Below are 21,967 nucleotides of genomic sequence, written 5' to 3'. Positions count from 1 at the left end.
AGCCAGCCACCCAATTCAGGCAGGGGGAGAAAAGTGTGATGCAGTGGGTTCACCTCCCAGCTTCTCCCACGCACTTTTCTCTCTCTCCTCTCTGGATTTTGGCTTTGACACTCTCCCACAGACTGCACTCCACCTCTGCCTTCCTGTGGGGTCATGCTTAACATCTTTGTCTTTGTTGTCCTCAGCCCTGTTCCTCCCGCCCTGTCCTTTCTCCTGCTCCTCTCTCCCGTGTTCTATCCTTCCTCCTGCCTGTTTCTCCAATTGTGGCAACCCTGTGTCCACCATCCTCTCTTTGCTGGGGGAGAGAGCCTCCTGAGAAGCTCAGTCCTGGGCACAGAGCAAAGAGATAAGAAGAGGAGACGGAGAGGGTGAGGTTTAAAGATGACCCCCATGGAAATGGTCCAGGGCCTCCCCAGCAAGCCAGAGCCCCCTGGGGGCAGACCATCCCTGGGAGGAACCTGAGAACACTGGCCCCTGCTTGAGACTTGTCTCTGAGCCTGGACACTGACCACGGTGGGTGGTGGGGACAGCCCCAGGCCGCTCTCTGGAATGCTGGTGTTGGGTTGCAGTACAGATGCGAGCAGTGATAATGGGCAGGAACTGGACTTTCTGGTCTGGCTGCTGCCCCAAGGCCATTGGAATGTGAAGGGGGGACCAAAGAGAGGCTCCAGGGCCTTAGGGTGGGCAGACGGAGACCAGACCACCTAAATGGAGAGGAGGGGCAGACCACCGTGAGAGAGAACAGAGTCCTCGCCCTTTCCCTGAGTTGCAGGCTGCAGCAAAAGACCCTGCAGATCTCCCCCTAGCTAGGACCTTGGAGGCTTCCCAGCCTCCAGCGGGACCACAGGCATCCAGAGCAGAGGGACTAGCTTTGGAGCTCATCTGGTCCAAGCTTTTCCTTTTACAGGCTTGAAAACTGGGTCTCCAAGTAGGTAACCTGCCCAGGGACATGGCTGGTTCTCCAGCCTGGGCAGGTAAGAGAGCCTCCTGGGCATGTCACCTCTCTCATGGGCCTGGTGCCTCTCCGGATGGGGAGGGGAGGGGTCTTTTTATGTGCTCCCTGCACCGAGGGGAAGCTGGTACATGTATACATCTATTTCTCTTTTTCTTGTGCCCTGCCCTGCCCTAGGCTTTATCTGTGATTGTGGTTCTGGATATTTGTTGACCAGCAAATGTTGAGTGTGGGCTCCTGACATCCACGGCGTATTTCGGGGGCATCCAAGTTTCCAGAGCACACTGGATGCTGAGCCTTGTGATTCGAGGGTGACCTGTGTGTGGGCACTTGCACTGAACTAACTAGTAGAAGTCTTCCTAGTAATATGGGGCCGCACTGTCCTAAGGCCTTGGTGTGTTAATTTACTTAATTCCCACAACATTTCCCTTAATAGGTATTACTAGTCCTATTTTACAGATGAGTAAACAGAAGCCCAGGATGGTTCATTAACTTGCCCAAGGGCACACAGTATAAGCAGGGAAGCTGGGATTTAAACCCAGGTCTGCCAGACCCAAAGATCAATGGCCTGAGGGCCTTTAGAGGGGGCTGGAGTCCCTGGAGAACAGAATCAGAATTACTGCTGTAGAAATAGAGCTGGGTACCTTGACACATACGGGGTGGAGATGGGGAGTGTTGGGAGCAGAGCCTTGAACCCTGGCCAAAGTGGGAGCCACTTCCAGCGGGGCCAGGATGGGCTACACGCCCCCCCACCCCCACCCCGCCCGGAGCCGCTGCTGGAGGCCCACAGCGTGGAGGGCCAGTTAGGCTGGCAGGCTCTGCACAGAGAAGTCTTGCTCTGCCCCAGTGCAGGATGCAGGTTCCTGGCAGGCGAGGAAGTTGAGAGGGTGCCGGGGCTGCTGGCGCTGGAGGTGGGAGTTGCTTCTTCCCGAGGAGGAAAGACAAGTTCCCCTCCCCCATGGGGCCCCCTCAGCTCCCTTTCCCTTTCTTGTTTCCGCATAATGACGCTGATTGCTCCACATCTGTCATAATTACTCTTTGTTTGAAAATTCAGAACAAATCACAGGAGAGGAACTGGTGTGGCTAGAGAAGGCTCCTTCTCCCCAGGGGTCCTGTGGGGTGGGGGAGAGGAGGAGGAGAGAAGAGCCATAATCAGCCTACAGGAACCAAGCTGCTGATTGTCCTTGTGCTGTCCCCTTGCCTGGGCAGGGTGGCCTAAGGCCTCCTGGGGTTGGATGCCTCTCTCCTGAAGCCCAAGGCTACAGTCTGCTGGGGTGACTGGGAGAATCCACCCCCACCCCACCCTGGAGGAGGGGTCTCGGTTTGGGCCCCGCCCTCCTGGCCCCACTGAACAATGAGTTGGATGGCAGGCTTCACGAAGCAGGCTTCTTGGTAACCTGAGCAGCGCAGCAAGGAGGGACAGGCTGTGCGCGCTGGAAGGGTGCAGGGAGCCTTACTGGCAAGGGGAGAGGGAAGTTCTTGCTGGGGTCCTTGGATCAAAGCAGGCACTGGGTCTTGGGGTGACAGCCAGAAACAGGGGAATTGTACTTCTGGGAAGCACAAAACCCATCCTCTTGAGATCCAGCAGCTTCCCTGGGTGCTCAAGGTTTCCTCATAGTCGCCCCCCACAGACCTGACCGCTGCTGCTGCTGCTGCTGCTGCTGCTGCTGCTGCTGCTGCGAGTCCTGCTTCCTGCCCCCATGCCCAGCCTGAAGGCTCTTGGTTTGGGGAAGCTGATAACTCCTGGGGCATGTGCTCTGGCCTGCAGCCCTGCCTGCCACCAGCATGCCTCCATGTCCCCCCTCCCAACCAAGCCCTTTCCCACCTGGGATTGTGTCTGCAAAGCCTTTGCACAAGTTTGTGGGGAGAAATCAAGGACAGCCTGTAATGTGTCCCCAGACCCCACCTGTAATAAAACTCCACTTGCTCTTGCCATGGGACGGTGGTGAGAAGACCAACACCCTCAAGGAGCAGAGCCATTGTGAGAGATGCAGACAGACTGGAACTGAGGCTTGGCTCAGCTCTGGGTTCAAGCTTTCTGCTCCCTACCCCCAAAGCTGCTGGGCCTCAGTTTGTCTTGGCGGGAAGTGGGAGGGAGTGCTGCCCTACTTGGTCTTTGAAGGGGAGAGAAGGAGTAGGATCCAGGCATTTGTGGGGTGTAGGGTCCTACCTCCCCATCCTCTTGCCACCACGCAGCTGGCGCTCTTTATTGGGAATTTAGTGGGCTTTGGTGTTAGCAGGGCAGGAAGCTGAAGAGAGGGGGAGAGCTGAAGCCGGCCCCACACGAGGTACCTGGCTTACACTGGCTTGGAGGGGACACCTCCTGTGGCCCCACCACTATTGAGGGCCCTGGATTGACTCAGACACCATCATGCTTACTTCTGTGCCCTCCCTGGATCCCACCTCTGGATTTTCTAGTGTCAGTGTTCAACTCACCCCTGTATGACTTTGGACCCGTCAGTTCACAGTGCCTCAGTTTCCTCATAGGTGGGAGGCAGTGTGAAAAGAGCCAGATTAAAAGATTCCTCAAGTCCCTTCTCCCTTCTAAGGTTTGGAGGCGCTGACTCGATTTTGTCTTGCACAGCGTCCCTCCTCCCAACCTTTCCCCTCCGCGCCCCTCTCCAGGCTCGCTCCAGCTCTCTCCTCCGTCTCCCTCTCTCGGGCTCTCCTGGCGCACTGGGCTTGGCCGCCTCCTTTTCTAAATGTTAGGATCAAAGTTTGGCAGAAAAGCTTCCCCGCGGTTCTCACTCGCCTTAGCTCCCCCTCGGCCCCGGCCGGTCGTGCACGTGTCCCAAGTCCCCGGACTGCGGGCCGTCCCCGCCGCGTTCCCGAGGGCGCGCGCCACAGCCGGGGCTCCGCTCCCCGCCCCGGGCCCCGCTTGTTGTCACCGCGGCGGGAGGAGGGACGATCCACCCCAGACACCAAGCGCGGCCGCCTCTCGCCCAGGCCGGGCCTGGCGGGCCAGGCGGGCGGCAGAATCAATGTGCATTCAATTAACCCCGCGCCGCCCAGTCGCTGGCCGCCGAGGCCCCGTGCCTCATGCGTCTGTGTGGGTGTGAGGGACGACGTGTGTGCGTGTGCAAGTGTGTGTGAGTGTACGCTGTCTGTGAGTGTCCGGCTGTTCTCACTTCCTGGACTCGGTGCCTGGGCCGGGGGCACTACCCCCCAGGGCTGCGCTGGCCAGGTGGGAAGGGACATTTTACCTGGTAACTTAGGGACTCGCCCCTGCCAACCTGGGGCCTGGAACTGGTCTGGGGCAGGAAGATGGAGCGTGAGAGCGGAGGGCTGGAGGTCCCAAGGCCTCCTCCCCGTTGGCTTGGGGTTGTAGGCCAGGGATTTCTGACCCCGGGCTAGAGCTAGACCAAAGTTTGTGGGCAAATCTTTAAGCAGGCCACCTCTAGGGGCAAAGGAAGCAGAGAGGGTCCCAGAGCCTTTACGGAAGGACAGACTTGAACATTAGGATGGGTGCTTGGGGGTGTTCTAACCCCAAGTCAGACAGGAATGGGGAGTCGGGGAGCTCTCCAGGCTTTGCTCATTCACCCTGATCCTACTTTCCCCTGTTCCTCAGCCTCCTGGCCACGTTTCTCATATCCCTGCTGCGGAAACAGGTCCAGAAGAGAGGGCATTGCCCCCAAGTTCTGGGTATACAGAGCTGGGACAGAAGGGGTGTGATGTTCTTTTCAACATGCTGATTGGCAAAATGGGATTTGGGCTCCTGCTCAGAGCCACGATCTTAGGGAATTGAAATCCAGTCTTTGGCCCATGACAAACAATTCTCGGATCTTTTTTTGCCATCTTCACATCTGGTTTGTTTTTTTCCTCACTGCCCCCCTTTTGGGTTATTTTTTTCCCCCAACAACCTGGCTTATCTGGAACATCCCCCTCTTTCTGCAGCAATTTCTTTCACCCTAATTTTTTGAGGTCTCTTGAAATTGTATTTCAAACCTCAAGCACCTCAGAGAAGCCCTAATTTAGTCTCCCTTGCAGATTGGATTAGAATATTCTTGATTCCATTATGTCAGCTCACCAGTAATTTCACATAGAATGAGCCTCACGATTGAGCCTCTTTGATATCCCTGCTCTGCTGTGTTTCTGGTTTGGCTTCTCAAATCAGTAATTTTCCCATCAAACTGTGGCAAAAATCAAGATCATTGCAAGTAAGCCGGTAAGTGTAACACTGATGGGATCAAGGCTTTCTTAAAATAAAATGATGTAGTTTTTATTACATCAATTAAAGAAGCATTCTTTGTGCCTTTTTTAAAAAAAGATTTTATTTATTTATTTAACAGACAGAGATCACAGGTAGGCAGAGAGGCAGGCAGAGAGAGAGACAGGAGGAAGCAGGCTCCCGGTGGGGCAGAGAGCCCGATGCAGGGCTCTATCCCAGGACTCAATCCCAGGACTCTGGGATCATGACCTGAGCCGAAGGCAGAGACTTTAACCCACTGAGCCACCCAGGCGCCCCTCTTTATGCTTCTTTATGGACTTTATGCCCAGCTTTGTTTTGGGGTGGGGCGAATCCAGGTACACAGTCCTTTCTGGGACAATGAGTATATAGCTTGTCCCTCCCCACTGGTCTGCAAACTCTTTGAGGGGAGGGGCTAGCTTTGATGGGCATCCTCAGTGCTGGGCACAGCGCTTGGCCTGGAGTTGGTGCCTGATGAGGGTGAGCAAATGGGGAGCCGTGGGTACATGAAGCGGGAGGCTAGGAATACCTCCTGCCTGCTAGGGGTTACTTACCCTCTGGGGCTCAACAGCCCAGTTTGGAGAACGGCAGACAAAGTTACATCAGAAGTTATTCCTCATGGGTCTACAGGTGTGGTTTTACCTGTGCCATTCTCCGTTAGCTTTTGAGCAGAGAGTGGTCCTGTCTGCATGTAACTGTAACCTAGGGCTCTCATCCCAGCCTCTTCTGGTCTTAAAGAGCACCTGGCTCTCTCTCCCTATTCTGTTCCCTTCCTTGAAACATCCTACTTCCAAGGTCCACCACTGGCCACCTTGGGGAGGGGAGGGATTCAGCTGAGCTACAGGGGCTACTCCTTAGTGCTGAATGGGAAGGGCCTGGCCTGGCAAGTTCAGACCTCGGTCCTGCCACTGCAGGAGAGGTGACTACCAGTACTCAGTCACACAGGAGGAGGGGGCATGGAATGGACACCCTCCCAGACAAGCTGGAGAAGGTCCCAGAATGCCAGACTAGTGGCCTCACCCGGAAAAGAGCTTACAGGCCAGGCCAGTTTCCATTTGAACAAGCGCCCCTCTGCCCTCCAGCTTCCTGTAATCCCCTTCAGAAACACTAGCCCTGCATGTCCTGCCAGCCTTCCTGTTATCTTAAAAAGTCATAACCATGATAACAAAGCCTCCTGTGAATATTCACATGTTGCTGTGGGAATGGATAAGGGGGGAAAAGCCCAGTATCGTTATTATACTCATTATCTTTCTGTCAGAATTCTCACCCATGGAGCATTTTTTAAACGTGCTTATGGTGTTCAGTTTGGGGAAAGAAGAGATATGAAGAGAAATAGGCTTCTTTTTAAAGCACTTTTTTAGTTAAAAGTATTGAGTCTCTAATTTGGGCCTGGAGGCTCCTCTTGGTTTTTGAACAGTGGATCATTTTACAAAGTATAATTTATCTGGGGATTAGACATTTAGGCATTCTGACTGAAATCTGGGCAAACCATAAAGGCACACATAGAGTTATAATTGTATTTGTGTTTCTATTTGAATGGTCATTTTAGTCTTTTAAAGTAAAGCTGGTAGCCTGTATGTCATCAAAATGATCTTTGATCTACCTAACTAATTACCTTTTTTTCCCCCAAGTTTTTAATTCCAGTTAGTTAACTGCTACTAACTGTCTTGTTTCCTTGGATAAATCCTTTTTTTTCTCTAACTCAGGGGACTTTAAGCATCATTCCTTAGAGTCCCTGAGTCTGTGGAAGGGGCACAGGGGCTGGAGATGGGGAAAGAGGGAGGCCAGACTGGGGGGGCTTCAGGCCTCCCACATTTACTCCATCCACAGCAGCCCTGCATTATCCTTTGGTTTTGTTTTTGTTGTTCTCAAAACCAATTAACTAGGCAGATCAACTAACTAGGCGGATTGGCCTAAGCGGGGGAGTAGTTCACCAGCAGCAGGTGGGTGCTGTGATGCCCAGCAAGCTTATGGCTGTAGACCCTTTGGAGGGGATAGAAAGACTCTAAGATACAGAACTAGGAGAATTATAAAGAAAAACATTATTACCACATCTGAGGGTAAGACCAGGGTTAGATTAAACCTTGGCTCAGGATTGAGTCAGAAAAACAGTGAGTTATACCTACAATCTCCTCTCTTTTAAAAACATGCTTTTCCTGTATCACTGTTAACAGCTAGTGCTTGTTACCATTAATTATGATTGGTTGGTTGGTTGGTTGCTTGGAGCAAGGCAGAATTTTGGCTCAACAAGTGTTTTCCATTCTTTAATTTTATTCTCAAATTCTATTCTCAGATGGATGAACAGGTAGATAAATGGTTGGTCCTGTTTAAGAGTCTGGCTATGCGTTGCCTGTAACGGGTTTATAATCCAGTTGTGGCCACTCAAACATTAGAAAGGATTGCAGCCTCAGAAAGCCACGATGAGCATCTAATCATCGGTGCTAACTGAGGGCTACTGGTTCAGTCCAACAGCCTCCTGTTGATCAGAGCAACAGACCAGCCCCTTTTATCATTTGATAAGGGCATTGGAACAGGTGTATAACATTCTTCCTTTAGGCAGAAAGAGTCTAAGAGCCCATCAGAAGGGGTTAGGAAGTGCATGCTTCCAGGAAAAGGATATGTGGACTTGAGGGATATTAAAGCATCTCAGTTCTCAAATCAACAGCTCTCAAAGAGCTACTATCTTGTGCCTACCTGCCTCTGAGCTAAGGGCTCAGGGATAGAAAGATAAGACCCTTCCTGATGTTGAGAGCTGAAATCTCCTGCCTAAAAACAAAACAAAACCCAAACAAACTCCCTTCTAAAAACAAAACCCAAACAACAACAAACCAAAAACAAGCAAGCAAACAAAAAACCCCACCTTATTTGGTGGTGATGGTAAAGAGAAGGCATCCCGTTGTAGCCCACAAAATCTATTGAATGCATAAAGAATGTGTTTATCAGCTTATCTGGCTGCACCTTGATTGCCTTTGGTTCTGCTTTCTAAGCTGAGCTCTCTTACACCCTTTCCTCCTTAAAAAGTGGGGGGAGATAGCCTGGAGCAAGTAGGATTCCTGATGCTGAGTGGGGTTTCCACCGGCCTGTGGTTGGAGCTGCAGTCTTACCCATCAGCCCGCCGCTCTCCCCGGATCAGAACAGTGGCCTCGGTGCTTGGGGCACCCCATCCTGACCCTCTGTAATTCAGACCTCCCTTTTCCAACCATTTCCAGCTTCCTCCCGGAGGAGGCCAGTGCGTCCGTCAGTCCAGGCTCGCCGCAGCTCTTCTTCCTTCCCCTTCTTTCCCGGGTCTTCCTCTCCCGCCTTCCGTACTCTTCTCTCCCAGCCATGCCCCGAACTTCCCCCAGCCCTGTGGGTTGGTGGCACGCAGCTGGGCACCGACGCCCGGAAGCTGCGGCCTCCTCGCCGGTTGTCTCACGTGTTCCCAACCACGTTTAACCGGGCCGCTGAGCGCCGCGCCAAGCCTGGTTTTCGGAGGCAGAGGAGAGCGCTGGGCAAGCCCAGTAGGCGCCCAAAGAACCGGCGGGTGGAGAAGGCAGGTGAGGAGCGGGTGGTGGGGCCGGAGGGAGCCGGCGGCGGTTGCTCCCGCGCGGCTTCCTCAGTTTCCCCTTGGCCGCGGGGGCCGGGCCCAGCTGGGGAATTTGCGCCGCCGCGGGGGGAGGGGGCGGCGGGAAATGGTGCCTCGCTCGCCCCAGCGACATCAAACCCTCGTTTGGCTTGCGAGGACAATGGCTGTCTTATTTTCTCCATTCGCCGCGCACAATGCCGGATTCTCTCATTCACCCGCGGCGGTGCGAGCGAGGTAATTAGCCAGCGCCATTCAGCGCGGACACTACCGCTATGCGGGGGGGCGAGGGCGCCCGCCCCGCGGGGATTAGCGGCGGGTCGGGGTGTGCAGCTGCGGCCACTTCAAAGGGGCCCGGCGGCCCGGCCGGCTGTGGGAACCGGCGCTGCCTCCCTCGGGAGCCGCCCGCCCGCCCGGCCCCGGGCCGCTGCGCTCGGGACCCCGCGCTCCTCGCGGCCCGGCCTGCGCCCGCCGCCGCCTGCCCGGGCTGCTCGCACCCCGAGCTCGGCGGCCACTGTCGCTCCCCATCACACTGCCACTTTCATCACCACCTCGAGGGCTTCTTTCTTTGGAGTCCCGGGAGTCAGAGGGCACGGGGGTGGGCGCGGGGGGGGGGGTCGGGGGAGGAGCGAGGGGGATGGGAGCTTGACACAAAGCGCTGACCTCCGAGGAGAGGAGCAGATGGTCCCACTTACTCCTGCCGCCGAGAGAGCGGCTCTCAGGGCCCCAGGCTTGGGGCGCTGACCCCGCCCGCCGTCCCGGGGACTGAGCCTGGGGCCCCGCAGGGGCCGGGCTCCCGCACGCCAGTCTACCCGCCCGCCGCCCGCTCTGCGCTTTGTGGCATCTCAGTCACACCGCGGGGATCAGCCAGTCTCCAGCAAAGCTGCGGGGGTGGGGGGTGGTGGCTGAGAATCTGCCCTCCTGGGATGCTGGAACCTTAGAGGAGATCAGATTCTCAAGGACCTGCCAGACCAGGGGTTCCCAATCCGGGCTGTGCATTTGAGACACCCTGTGAGCTTTAAGAGAGAGAAAGATTTCTGAGCGCCAGCGCCTGACCAAAGGCTCTCCATCTAGGCATTGGAGTCCAGAAATCTGCGTCTAGCGAGCCTCCTGGTGTGAGAACGGTGGCCCAGCCTAACTGCTTCATTCATTTTCATTGCAGAAGCTGGGACTCCCGTAGATGAGTAACCTGCCCCAGAACAGACGCTGGATTGTGGTGGGGTGGGGACTTGTGTGGAAGAGAGGATGATTGGGGAGGGACCCCCCAAGCCATATGATTCTTAAAGTCAGCATTCAGGAAATAATTTGTGAGCACTTATTACTTACCTAGTGTTTGTTCTAGGTACTCAAGGTGGAAAGGTACCGTACTGTTCTCTGCCAGTAAGGAACTCATGGCTAGAAGGTAGATTGATGTGTGAACAATGGACTGTAATACAGGTGAGGACAAGGAGAGAGGCACAATTAATTCTGCCTCCTTTGGGAGATGTGGACGTTGGGGCTGCAGCTAGAGAAAGGAGCAAAGTGTCCCAGGCACAGGGGACAGCAGAAGTAAAGAAATAGAAGTGTGAGCATTATAATATGTCCAGGGAAGGCAAGCTTGTCTCACACGGTCAGAGTACAAACCACATGAAGGCAGAATTAGCCTGCTTTCGAGGCCAGAAAGATGAAACATGATCTAATTATAAAGACATCAAATGGCATCCCAAGGAAAGTGCTTTGATTCAAGGCAATGGAGAACCACCAAAGGTGTTTATGGGTCATATTGGATAGTTAGGAAGATAATTATGGCTTTGGGATGCGGGAAGAAGAGGGAGAGCAGGTTGCAAGTGGGAAGGCTTGAGAGGGGAAGCTATTACAGAAACACCTGAGAGTAATAAGCCAAGGCAGTGGGATGCAAGAGAGACAATGCATCAGGATTCGGTGACCAGTTAGTTGGGGGAGACAGGGAGAAGGATGGGGCAGTGGCCCACTGGCTTGTTTATAGCTTGGCAGCTGGTGCATGATGATTAGTAAGAGAGGGAAAGGAAGAGGTTAGGGGTGTGGGTACATGTGGTGACTCCTCTGAATTTTATGGGAAAGCTTTTGAAACCCTTTGTGGAAGATGGTTCCTAGGGCTTTGGAAGACCTCTGACAACTAGAGGGCAAATAAGTCTATTTCCCAGAGTTGACAGCCCCATACCAACCAAGAAACTCTGTAATCCTCTTATGGAATATAATCCTCCCTCTTCCCCCAAACAGATAAGGCTTATTCTGGAATATTGTTGGGGGAGGGGACCTGCAGGCCTTAATCTATTGTGGTTTGGTGTTGAGCCAACAGATTCTGTAGAGCTGTGAAACAAAAAAGCAACATCGAATCAAGGTGTGAGAATAGGAAAGCGTCCTTTCATGGATGCAGAGGGGACAACTTTACCCAGGGTTATCCTAGAATCTTAATATTAGTATGGGCCTTAGAGATGATCTTGTCTGTCCTGCCCCACTGCCATTTTACAGATGAGAAAACCAAGGTCAGTATTGGAAGGCCACGTAGGAAGTCTGTGACAGAGGCAGGCGTGATTGGGGTCATGGTCACCCGTCCATTACCCGACCCCTGCAGCATTCATCCCTACAGATCCTAATATATGACTCTGGAAATCTGGGGGAAGTGTCTGTTTTTGTGGAGTTGTCCTCATGGTCATGTGAAAGCAATTTACTTAATAGCTCCAGCCTGGGCTGCCTAACCAGACGCCCTTCCGGGAGGTGAGAGAGATCCGGTGTCTTGACCAGAACGACGGGAAGTTAAGGATGTTGTGGGCTTGGGCGGGTTTACATAAGGAAGATTGGTGACCCTGACACGGGCAGAGACGTGCAGTCTGTGGAGAGGGGCTCTGCTGGGCCTGCACATTCTCAAGTCTAAAGCAGAGAGGGATTCCCCACTTGGCTCCCAGCCCCTGATGCTGTACCGCTGGCCGGTGCACTCAGAAGCAGACAGGCCTCAAAGGTGGACACTGGATGAGCCTTTACAACTCATTCCATTCAACTCCCTCATATTAGAGAAAGAAACCGGCCCAGAGAGGGGCTTTGGTTTTCTCAAAATCATACATCCAGTTGTGCACAGGGCTGAGTTCGTCTCCCAACTACTCTTCCTCCGAGCACGTCCTCCTCCCTGCCAGTCATCCCACAGAAGCCGTGGTATTTCACAGTGCTTTACCCTCCTGCCCCAAACTAGGAAAATAGATTACTCCTCTGGTTTATGAGGCCCAGGAGGACGGGAGTAGCCCTCCAGGCCCCACCGCTCCAGGCCCTGCCACTGGGTGACCTGGATTGCTGATTCGGAAATGCTCGGGGAAGAGCTATCCTGGGTCCAGCATCTGGGTTTGTTCATCTACTTGTGTTCATAGGGCTAAGGAAACGTGTGGGCTCAGGGAGCATTAATGGGGTGGTAACACCATCTTATAGTGGTGCTTATCTGCATTAGCTATGCTTGGGGAAACTTGTCCTGCGGGAAGCCCTCTGTGCCAGGGGGCGTCTCTGACTTTGAGTCGGTGCCCTTAAGGGCCTAGGATGTTGTATTTTCCTCTAAGTGCATATGCAGGTATCCTCAGCCCTGTCTGAGCAGCGTTGGAATACAGGTGCCCGCCTCATCCCACCCCATCCCACCCCAGGCGTGATGCAGGGAAAGAGCACTTGGTGTGGAGCTAGATGGCTCCAAGTTCAAATGCTTGCTATAACATCAGTCACTGGGTGTATCACATAAGCTCCCTGCTTATGTGATACAGACGGGGTAGCAGGCCCCACCTGCCGGGTTATGCCGATGTCACATGTAACCTCTGACACCCAGTGGCTTCTGCAGAGCAGTTATTACCGTGATCGTGGGATCCTGGCCCTGGGCTCTCACCCTTCTGATATTTCTTAGGAGTGTGGGCAGGGACCCCTAAGGACAGGGCCTGTGGGATGGGAGGAAAGTGGCACTAGGACATGGTCTCCTACACATTAGCAGCCAATACGTATCTGTCGAATGAATGCTTCCGGTTGACTCCGTGGGTCTGCCGTGAAACACAGCAGATGACTCTATTTCCCACACCCCAAACCAGGACACATCCTCACTGTCTGACATATGGGATGAAACCAGGGCAAAATATTTGTAGTGCTTTCAAAATCCTAGCAGTTGGACAGGTAGGGTGGTCGCGGGGGTCGGTGATACTTGTCTCCCTTCCCCTTCCCTAAATGTGTAAGGCAGGTGCATGGCTTGTCCCTCAGCACATGCATCCCCACTGGAGGCTGGAGGGTGCAGAGAAGAGGAGCTCGGGGCTTGATCTGGAGGAAGAACAGGAGCCCCCGAATTATGGGCAGAATCATTACAAGTAGGGCTTTGAGAGGTTTTATTCCCCTGGGGTTGTAAATGCCCAGTGCAGAGGTGCAGAGAAACCCCAGATGGCCCCCACCCCACCCCCTGCATCTGTGCCTCGGGCCTTACAGTCCACTGGAATCAAAGATCAGGCCATAAAGTTTCGATGCTCTACAGCAGCGGACCAACAGCTGGAGGCAGGGACTTTCCCAAGCCGAGGCTGGCCTCCCACTGCTCCCCACCTCTCCCCATCCAGGCCCCCATTTGTCAGAGGTGGCTGCCAGGAGGGGAGTGATGTGGATTTATGGCTGCTGACTTGAAAGACAAAGTTGCCTTTTGTGTTAGAATTGGGGCTGGTGGGGTCGTGGTGAGCTGGTGTTGGAGTGGGAGGGGCTGGGGTTTGGGGCTGAGGCAGGGGGTAACGGGCTTAAGGAGGGGAGGAGGCAGACAAAGGGATCCAGAGGCTTCTCAGAGCAAGGTCACCAGGCAAAGGCCCAGAGGAATCAATCACCCCCAGTGAAGCCGAGCATGGCCTCTGCATTGCAGTCCTCTGGGGCTGTTTGTAAGCAGATGTGGTCCACCCAACCCCAGAAGCACCCGCAGCCCCAAAACATACTCTTGGGATTCAGGACCTGAAGTCGCTCTCGGACTTCCTTTTGGAGGCTTGAAGAAGTGAATGTAAGTCTTCTGAAGTCCTGCTTTCCCCCACCCCAAATGGCAATGGCCAGTCAATGTGGGGGTTCTTCCCTAACAGAGTGAAAGGGGCAGCGTGGGGACGGAGATAGTAGGGAGATGGGGACAGAGTGCAGGGGAATGTGAGCCTGGGCCAGATAACCCCAAGGACAAGACCAGGATCCCACTGGGGGTTGTGGCAAATCCCCAGGACTCAAGGTTCTCTGCCACCACCTCCCTCCTTCCCGTGCAATCTAGAGATAGGACATTTACAAGTGCTTTGGGGGGGGGGGTAGTGTAAGGAACATTGGAGGTGGGACTTGGCTGGCCTCCTTGTCCTCCAGGGGTCACTCTGCCTGGTGGGTCTGGGCGGAGGCCAGAGTAGCCCTCGGGTGCCTGAGTTCAGCAGGTGCTTTAACTGTGCCTCAGAGAGCCACATCCATGCCCCGGAATGAGCCTGGCCAATAAAGGCACGAGTTTATGGGCTTCATAAACATTTTACTAGAAAAATCAAGGCCTCAATTACCCAATGGCCTCTTCCAGCTGACAGCTCGCCTACTGGGGCCTCTGTGAAGCCCCAGGCTGCGGTGAGATAGAAGAAGCTGAGCTTGGTTTACACCTGACTGCCCCCTCCCCTGGCACGGACACCCCCTCACCATTCAGGCCTTGCAAATTCTGTCTTGATTGACTTCTCTAGAGGACTTGAGGTCCTACCACTAACTCTCTGGGCCTTAGCCTCTCTGAGGGAAGATGGCCACCGCCTTGGAGAAGGTAACTTCTCTTCCCTCTCCCCGTAAGCCCACCATCTTTTTCCATAACTTCTCAGCTCCCTTTCACTCAAGATTCTACTGAGTGCTAAGCACTTTACGATCTATCTCATTGGCTTAGCAACATGAGCTGTTTTCCTTCCTATTTTGTAAGTGGAAAAAGAGAGGTTCTGAGAGATCGTCACTTGCCCAAGGGCACACAGCTAAGAGTGGCAGTGTTGAGTTCTGAACATAGTTCTGTTTGACTCCAGAGCCCATACCATTTACTGTCCCACCACCTCCAAAAGCTCTTAGCAACTATTTCCCCACTAGGAGCTAAAAATCTTGCTGCATGAGGCCTTCTCTGTCACACAGTGTGCTAGCGCTAGGGAATGATCAACTATGGGCCTTGTCAGCCATCTGGGTCCATGTGGCCAAGGGCAGAGGGAGGCGGGAGTGGGGGCAATGCTAAGCTAGTGCTGAAGGTGGTGAGGAAGGGGATTCTCAGCAGGGGCAACAAGAGAGAAGGCAGCTAGGGGGTCTGAGGCCTTGTCTTGGTTTTAGGCCAGCACTGTCCAGTGGAATTTTCTGTGATGATGCAAATATTCTATTGGTGAAGGCCCATAATGTACCACCTGTGGCTCTTTAGTGCTTGAAGGGTAGCTGGTAAGTCAGAGGAACTGAATTTTTCAGTTTGATACAATTTTTACTTAAATGGCCACATGGGACTAGTGGCTACCATACTGGACAGCACAGGGATACTCACTGCGGCTCATGGAGGAAATTTGGTCAAGGTCCTATGGTGATAAAAGGCTCAGACCAGCCCCACCGGGTTCTGGCCATTTCTAGATGCCCTACTCTTGCCCACCTAGAGCTTGGCTAGAGGAGGGTCTCTGGGCTCAAGACATCTGGACATCGTTTCACATCACAAGTGGCTTGAAGGAGTGAAGGGTGTTTTACCTCTGAAGATGTTTCTTAGGGAACAACCCAGACCTCAAGTATCTGAAGGGCTGTTGTGTGAAGAACAAAATTGTTTGTCTTCTAGAGCAACACTGTCCAGTGGAAATAGGATATGAACCACATAGCTAATTTTAAATTTTCTAAGAGCCAGTCACATTTATAAAAAAAAAAGAAAGAAAGAAACAGGCAAAGTTAATTTTAATAATCAGTTTTATTTTACTTAATATATCTAAACTACTATTCCAACATATAATCATTATTTTTATTTATTTATTTATTATGTATTTATATATTTTTTTAAGTAATCTTTATGCCCAACATGGGCCTTGAACTCACAACCTCAGGATAAAGAGGCACATGTTATATCAAGTGAGCCAGCCAGGTGCCCCAATATAATCATTTTTAAATTATTAATAAGGTTTTTTGCATTTTTGTGAACCAGGTCTTTAAAATATTATTTGAGGGGCTCCTGGGTGGTTCAGTGGGTTAAAGTGTCTGCTTCGGCTCAGGTCATGATCCCAGTGTCTTGGGATCGAGCCCTGCATTGGGCTCTCTGCTCCACGGGGAGCCTGCTTCCTCCTCTCTCTCTCTGCCTGCCTCTCTGCCTACTTGTGATCTCTGTCAAATAAATAAATATTAAAGAAAATATATTATTTGAACTTGTAATCAGTATTTCATTTTTTTTTTTTAAGATTTTGTTTATGGGACACCTGGGTGGTTCAGTCAGGCTGAGCATCTGCCTTCGGCTCAGTTTGTGATGCCAGGTCCTGGAATGGAGCCCTGAGTCTTAGGCTCCCTGCTCAGCAGGGATCCTGCTTCTCCCTCTGCATGGCGCTCACCCTGCTTATGAGCTCTCTCTCTCTCTCTCTGACAAATAAGTAAAATCTTTACAAATAAAGATTTCATGTATTTGACAGAGAAAGAACACACAAGCACAAGCAGGGGGAGCAGCAGGCAGAGGGAGAAGCAGGATCCCTGCTGAGCAGGAAGCCCCAGACTGACACTCTGAGGGTCGATCCCAGGACCCTGGGATCATGACCTGAGCCGAAGGCAGATGCTTAATGACTGAGCCACCAACGAGCCCCAGTATTTTAAATTATTAATTAATACTATCAATTACAATTATTTTTCCAATTTTCAAGTTGTGGTAAAATACACATAAAATTTACTGGTTTTTAAATTTTTTTTAAAAAATTTTAGAGAGTGCATTGTTTGAGCAGGGGGGTGGAGGCAGGGAGGGACAGAGGGAGGAGGAGAGTCTCAAGCACGCTTCATACCCAGTGCATAGCCCAATTCAGGGTCCAGTCTCATCATCCTGAGATCACAGTCTGAGCCAAAATCAGGAGTCGGACACCTAACTGACTGAGCCACCCTGGCACCCCTAAAATTTACTGTCGTAACCATTTTTTTAAGGGTGCAGTTCAGTGGCATTAAGTACCTTCATGTTGTTATGTGAACCATCGCTACCATCCATCTCCAGAATTCACCTTCCGAAAGTAAAACTCCATTTCCATAAAACAACTGCTCCCATTTCCCCCTTCCCCCAGGCCTTGGCAGCCACCACTTGGCTTTGTGTGTCTAGGAGGGTGCTACTCTAAATGCCTCATCTAAGTGGAATCATGCAGTGTCTTTTGTGTCTGGGTTATTTCACTTAGCATAATGTCCTCCAAGTTCATCCACGTCGTAGCATGTGTCAGAATGTCTTCCTTTTTAGGCAGAATAATACTCCTTTGTATGTACATACCACATGGTGTTGATTCTCTCGTCCATTGATGGACACGTGGGTTGCCCCCACCTTTTCAGCTGTTACGAATAAAACTTCTGTGTTTTACAACTGTCTCTTTGAGACCCTGTGTTTAATTCTTTCTTTATATCCTTGTCTATACAGGGAGGTGCGATTGCTGGATCCCATGATAACTATTTATTTTTTGAAGACCCGCCATACACTGTTTCCCATTATGGCTGTGCCATTTTGCTTCCCCACCAGTAGTGCACACAAGGGTTCCGAATTCTCCATATCCTTGCCAACACTTGTTATCTTCAGGGGTTTTGTTCTTTTTTTGTTTCTGTTTTTGCTTTGACAGTAGCTATCCTAATGGGTGTGAGGTAGTATCTCATTACGGTTTCAATTGGCCTTTCCTTTATGCTTAGTGTCTTTTTATTTTATACTAAATCTTTGAAATCCAATGCGTGTTTTTCACTTATAGCCCATCTCAGTGTGGACTGGCCACATTTCAAGCACTTAATAGCTGGCTGCTGTATTGGAAAATGTGACTCTAGAGGGGACATTGAGGGCTGGTGGGTAGAAGCAGAGGGGACTCAGACATGTCTGTGGTGTAAGGAAAAACAGGACGATCACCTGAGCTGTCTGAGGAAGGGCCAGGCATCCAGGTGTCCCTGATCCTCTGTGGGAACAAATAAGAGGAAGGGATGGCTTTGGTGGCCTCTGGAGGCGCCTGTAGATTGTGGTTGTTCCTCTTGAATAGCTGGCTGGGTGTGGGGGACAAGGGCGGGAGTTGGTGTCTCAGGCCCCCAGTGCCACTGGCTTCTGCAAAGGGTGTGTTTTGCACTCTCTATCCTAACATGCCCGCTGATCCTTTTGTCATCATACATCGGATAGGAGTGTGGCTGTAGTCCAAGAGTGGGAGGCCCGGCTTGGGGGTTGCTGCCAGCTTCCTTCCTAGCACTCTGCCTCGACCCTTCCCTGCCCCCCAGCGTCCCCCTGGAGCCTGTCTAATCAGATCCAGACCTGACCTCACCAGAGGTCCTGGACCAGGAGGCAAGTCCTCCCTCCCCTCCCTGAGCTGGTCTAGATCTGGCTCTCAGGAGACCCCCTCCCCTTGGGTGATTTATAGGGGGTGTCCAGGAGCTGTTTCCTGCCTGTTCCTGCTCCCTTCCAGCCCCATGGACTGTTGGGCTCTCGCTGCCCACCCTTGCCCCACCGCCTGGCTGTACCCATGGTTGGGGCAGGGTGGGACTGGGAGAGTCCTTCCCACACTGTGGGGGGACAGAGGTATTTTCTCCACGGTGGCCCCCAAGCAGGCCTTTGTCCTCCCTGTCACTCTAGCCCTCACACCGGAAGGGCTCCAGCCAATGCCCATGACCCCTCCCATTACCTGGCCTGAAATGAGGGACCCAAAATAGTCCCTGCCTAACCAAAAGCATCAACAGCCACATGTTACAGCAGCACCCTCACGCACACCAGGCATGGACACAACGCTACAACAGCGGCCTGTGCATCCCCTTACCAGTCACACTGTGGTCTCCAGGATGAGTGGTTCAGGATTCAGCATGCTCAGAGGTCCTGTCCTCAGGCCCTTGTGCCCATGGTTGCCCAGAAATCCTCTGCCCAGAGAGACCTGGCGAAGGACATCTTCCCTCTGACTCTGTGGCCTGCTAGCAGCAGCCAGGGCAAAAACAAACTTGTTGGGTTTTTTGGTTATGTTAGTCACCATACAGTATGTCGTTAGTTTTTGATGTAGTGTTCCATGATTCTTTGTTTGTGTGTAACACCCAGTGCTCCATGCAGTCCGTGCCTCCTTAATACCCATCACCGGGCTCACCCAGCCCCCACCCCACTCCCTTCTAAAACCCTCTGTTTGTTTCCTGGAGTCCATAGTCTTTCATAGTTCGTCTCCCACTCATTTCTCCTCCTTTATTTTCCCCTTCTAATGTCCTCCATGCTATTCCTTATGTTCCACAAAGAAGTAAGATCATATGATAATTGACTCTCTCTGCTTGACTTATTTCACTCAGCGTAATCTCTTCCTGTCCTATTCATGTTGATGTAAAAGTTGGGTATTCATCCTTTCTGATGGCTGAGTAATATTCCGTTGTGCTTATGAACTTCATCTTTATCCATTCATCTGTTGAAGGGCATCTCCGCTCCTTCCACAGTTCAGCTATTATGGCCATTGCTGCTATGAACATTGGGGTACATGTGGACCTTCTTTTCACTACATCTGTATCTTTGGGGTAAATACCCAGGAGTGCAATCGCAGGGTCATAGGGAAGCTCTATTTTTTGGGGGGGGGCGCTCTATTTTTGATTTCTTAAGGAATCTCCACACTTTTCCAAAGTGGCCGCACCAACTTGCATTCCCACCGACAGTGTAAGAAGAGGGTTCCCCTTTCTCCACAACCTCTCCATCACTTGTTTCTTGCCTTGTTGAGTTTTGCCATTCTAACTGGTGGAAGGTGGTAACAATGTGGTTTTGATTTGAATTTCTCTGATGGCTAAACAGACAGACTTGGGAACCAAACTGGCCCCACCCTGAGAGATGGGAGGAGACCCAAGTGGCCCCTAGAATCTTTCTCCCACTTGCTAAAGAAAAAAAAAATTGCCTGTGAACGAGGGGTGAATGCAGGATTGTGGATGTGGACAAGAGCCTGTTTCTGGAGGCAGTGGGAGTCCTGGTTGGAAGGGCCCTTCGTTTACAGATGAGGGGACCGCTGCCACCCCTTGTCTCAGGGCAACCCCCCTTGGACATCTAAGGAATAGACAGGGCTGCCTGGAGGGCTGGGCAGGGGGGTGAGGAAGGGGAAGCAAGAAGGAGCCTCAAATCAAGAAGAGCACCCCCTCCTACTGCAGCCACCTCTGTGTAGCCAGGGGTGGGACGGAGAGACCGTCTTGCTGAGGCTCCTTCTCTTCCCTCCCCCTGCAACATGGTGCCAACCCCCAACCCAAGAGAAGAGGCTGGTCTGAACTGCAGTCCACCCTGGGGTTGCCTGCCTTTGGAGAGTGACAAAGTGACAAAGTTGCTGGAGAATTAAGGGACCCCTGCACAGGGCCTGCGCTCAGTGACCCCTCCAGAAAACGAAGGGGTTGGCTTTCAGATTCGTGCTTCTCAGGTACTTTTAAAGGCAAAACTGCCCTTTGAGGACATGTTGGTGGGGAGGGAGAGCCGCAGTTAGTAGCGTTGATAGGGAGGGACCGCACGGGGGGCGGCTCTGGTGGGAGGGAAATGGGGAGAGCCCTGGGCAGAGGGGGCTCAGCAGAATCCAGGGGACCGTTAGGAATCCTGTTGTCCACTGTGTGAAGAGTCCTGGGTTGGCTTCTTACCTGTGACCACTTCCTGCTTGAGCGTTTTCCTCCGCCACATACTCAGCCCGTGCTGTTGTCCTTGTTTGGTTTTGAGGGGAGGAGGAAGGGGTGAGACGGTGGAGGCCAGATTTTTCTCCATCCCCAGCACCCTGTGAAGCAGCAGCTCTAGCCCTAGTCCTCTCCTCCCCGGCTTCTCACTCCAGGCGCCCCCAGGGAGCCCAGGCTGGGGCTAGCAACACAAAAGGAGCCCGTTCCTTAATAAGCCGGCATCTGTAGTCAGCAGAGCCATCAGGCCCCGCCCCAGATCCCTGGGGGACTTGGAGCCTCTCTCCAGCTGGAGCGAGGAGGGGGCAGGCTGCTCCCTGGCTCCTGAATGGGCAGAGCCCTGGGCGTACAGGCAGCCAAGTCAGGAGCCTGGGTGCCCTCTCCACGCTCGAGGCCCATGTCCAGCCCTGCCCTCCTGGAGGCTGAGGCCTAGAAGTGGTAGAGGGCACCCAGCAGGGCCTCAGTCCCCCTGTCGCAAGCCCCAGGACTGACCAAACACAGCCTTTGGCCCGAGACAGGGCAAGCTGACCTCACAGTGCTCTCCAGGGACCCCCTCACCAAGTCTGATGGGGACACCAGCAGGGTACTTGCCCCCACCTCCTGCTCCGACAGGGCCCCCTCCCCCAAGCACACTTTATAAAGGGACATGGGAGCTGAGATCTACAAAACCCCCACGCATATCCTGGACACGTTGACCAGATATGTGGGCAGCCGCGTCCTCCCAGAAAACACAACCCTGCACACGTGTACAAGGAGCTGCTCACACCCATCAGCTGCACTCCCAGGAGGCCACGACTGAGGAGGAGGAGGAGGCCGGGCGGGGGTTTATGCATGTTTATATTTAATGAACCACATGCAAATGAGTTGGAGAATGCGCCTCAGAAGAGTCAGTCCCGAGAGACTCTGAGAAGAAGGGCACAAAGGCTCAGCCTTTGGGGGCTGCCCTGGAGTCCAGAACAAGCGGGGGGATTGAGGGGACCTGAGATGGGGTGTGCCCACCCTCACCAGTGAGCCAAGGGTAGGAACCAGGATGGGCTCCAGTGCCCTCAGTGCTGCTGCTGTCAGGGGAGGGCTCCTTCTGGGAGGGGACAACTGTCCCAGTTGATGGAGTGCCGGAGGGGAGGGGCTGCCTGCCTGGACAGATGGTGAGCTGCCTTCCCGCACTTGAAGCAAAGTGGATTTTAATGAAATCGCAGCCCCAGTGCTGAAGCTGGGAACCCGCGTGGGAGGGGCACCTTCCCTGGGCTGCCGGGTGGGGGGTGGGTGGGGGATGGGTGGGAATGAGGGTGGGTAGGGACACTTAACTAGCCTAAAAGTGGGGTGTGGGGGGGGTGCACCATAGCCCCTCTGGCCCAGCCTCTTCAGACCAGAGTTCAAGCAGTTCAGATCCCCAAAAGGTGGGGAGGGGAGTCCCTGAATATTTATGACACATTGAAATGCAGATTGTAGGTCTGACAGTATTCTGAGAGGCTGTCAC

General features: G+C 52.9%; 1 protein-coding gene across 4 annotated transcripts in view; it reads left to right on the top strand.

The window, feature by feature from the left end:
* IGDCC3 (immunoglobulin superfamily DCC subclass member 3) overlaps nt 1–21,967 on the top strand; it is a 42,887-nt gene that overhangs the window by 11,524 nt on the left and 9,396 nt on the right. Inside the window, exon 1 of one of the 4 annotated variants that reach the window (XM_004758673.3) lies at nt 8,261–8,674. The exons of the other annotated variants lie outside the window; for them this stretch is intronic. The gene's annotated coding sequence lies outside the window, so the exon portion shown is untranslated. Of the gene's footprint in view, nt 1–8,260; nt 8,675–21,967 lie in introns of those variants that run through there. 4 annotated transcript variants of the gene reach the window in all.

The sequence above is a fragment of the Mustela putorius genome, unplaced genomic scaffold (assembly GCF_011764305.1).
Source record: "Mustela putorius furo isolate JIRA1106 unplaced genomic scaffold, ASM1176430v1.1 tig00003896_pilon_pilon_pilon, whole genome shotgun sequence".
Taxonomy (NCBI): Eukaryota; Metazoa; Chordata; class Mammalia; order Carnivora; family Mustelidae; genus Mustela; species Mustela putorius.
This window is presented reverse-complemented; position numbering and strand designations above follow the sequence as displayed.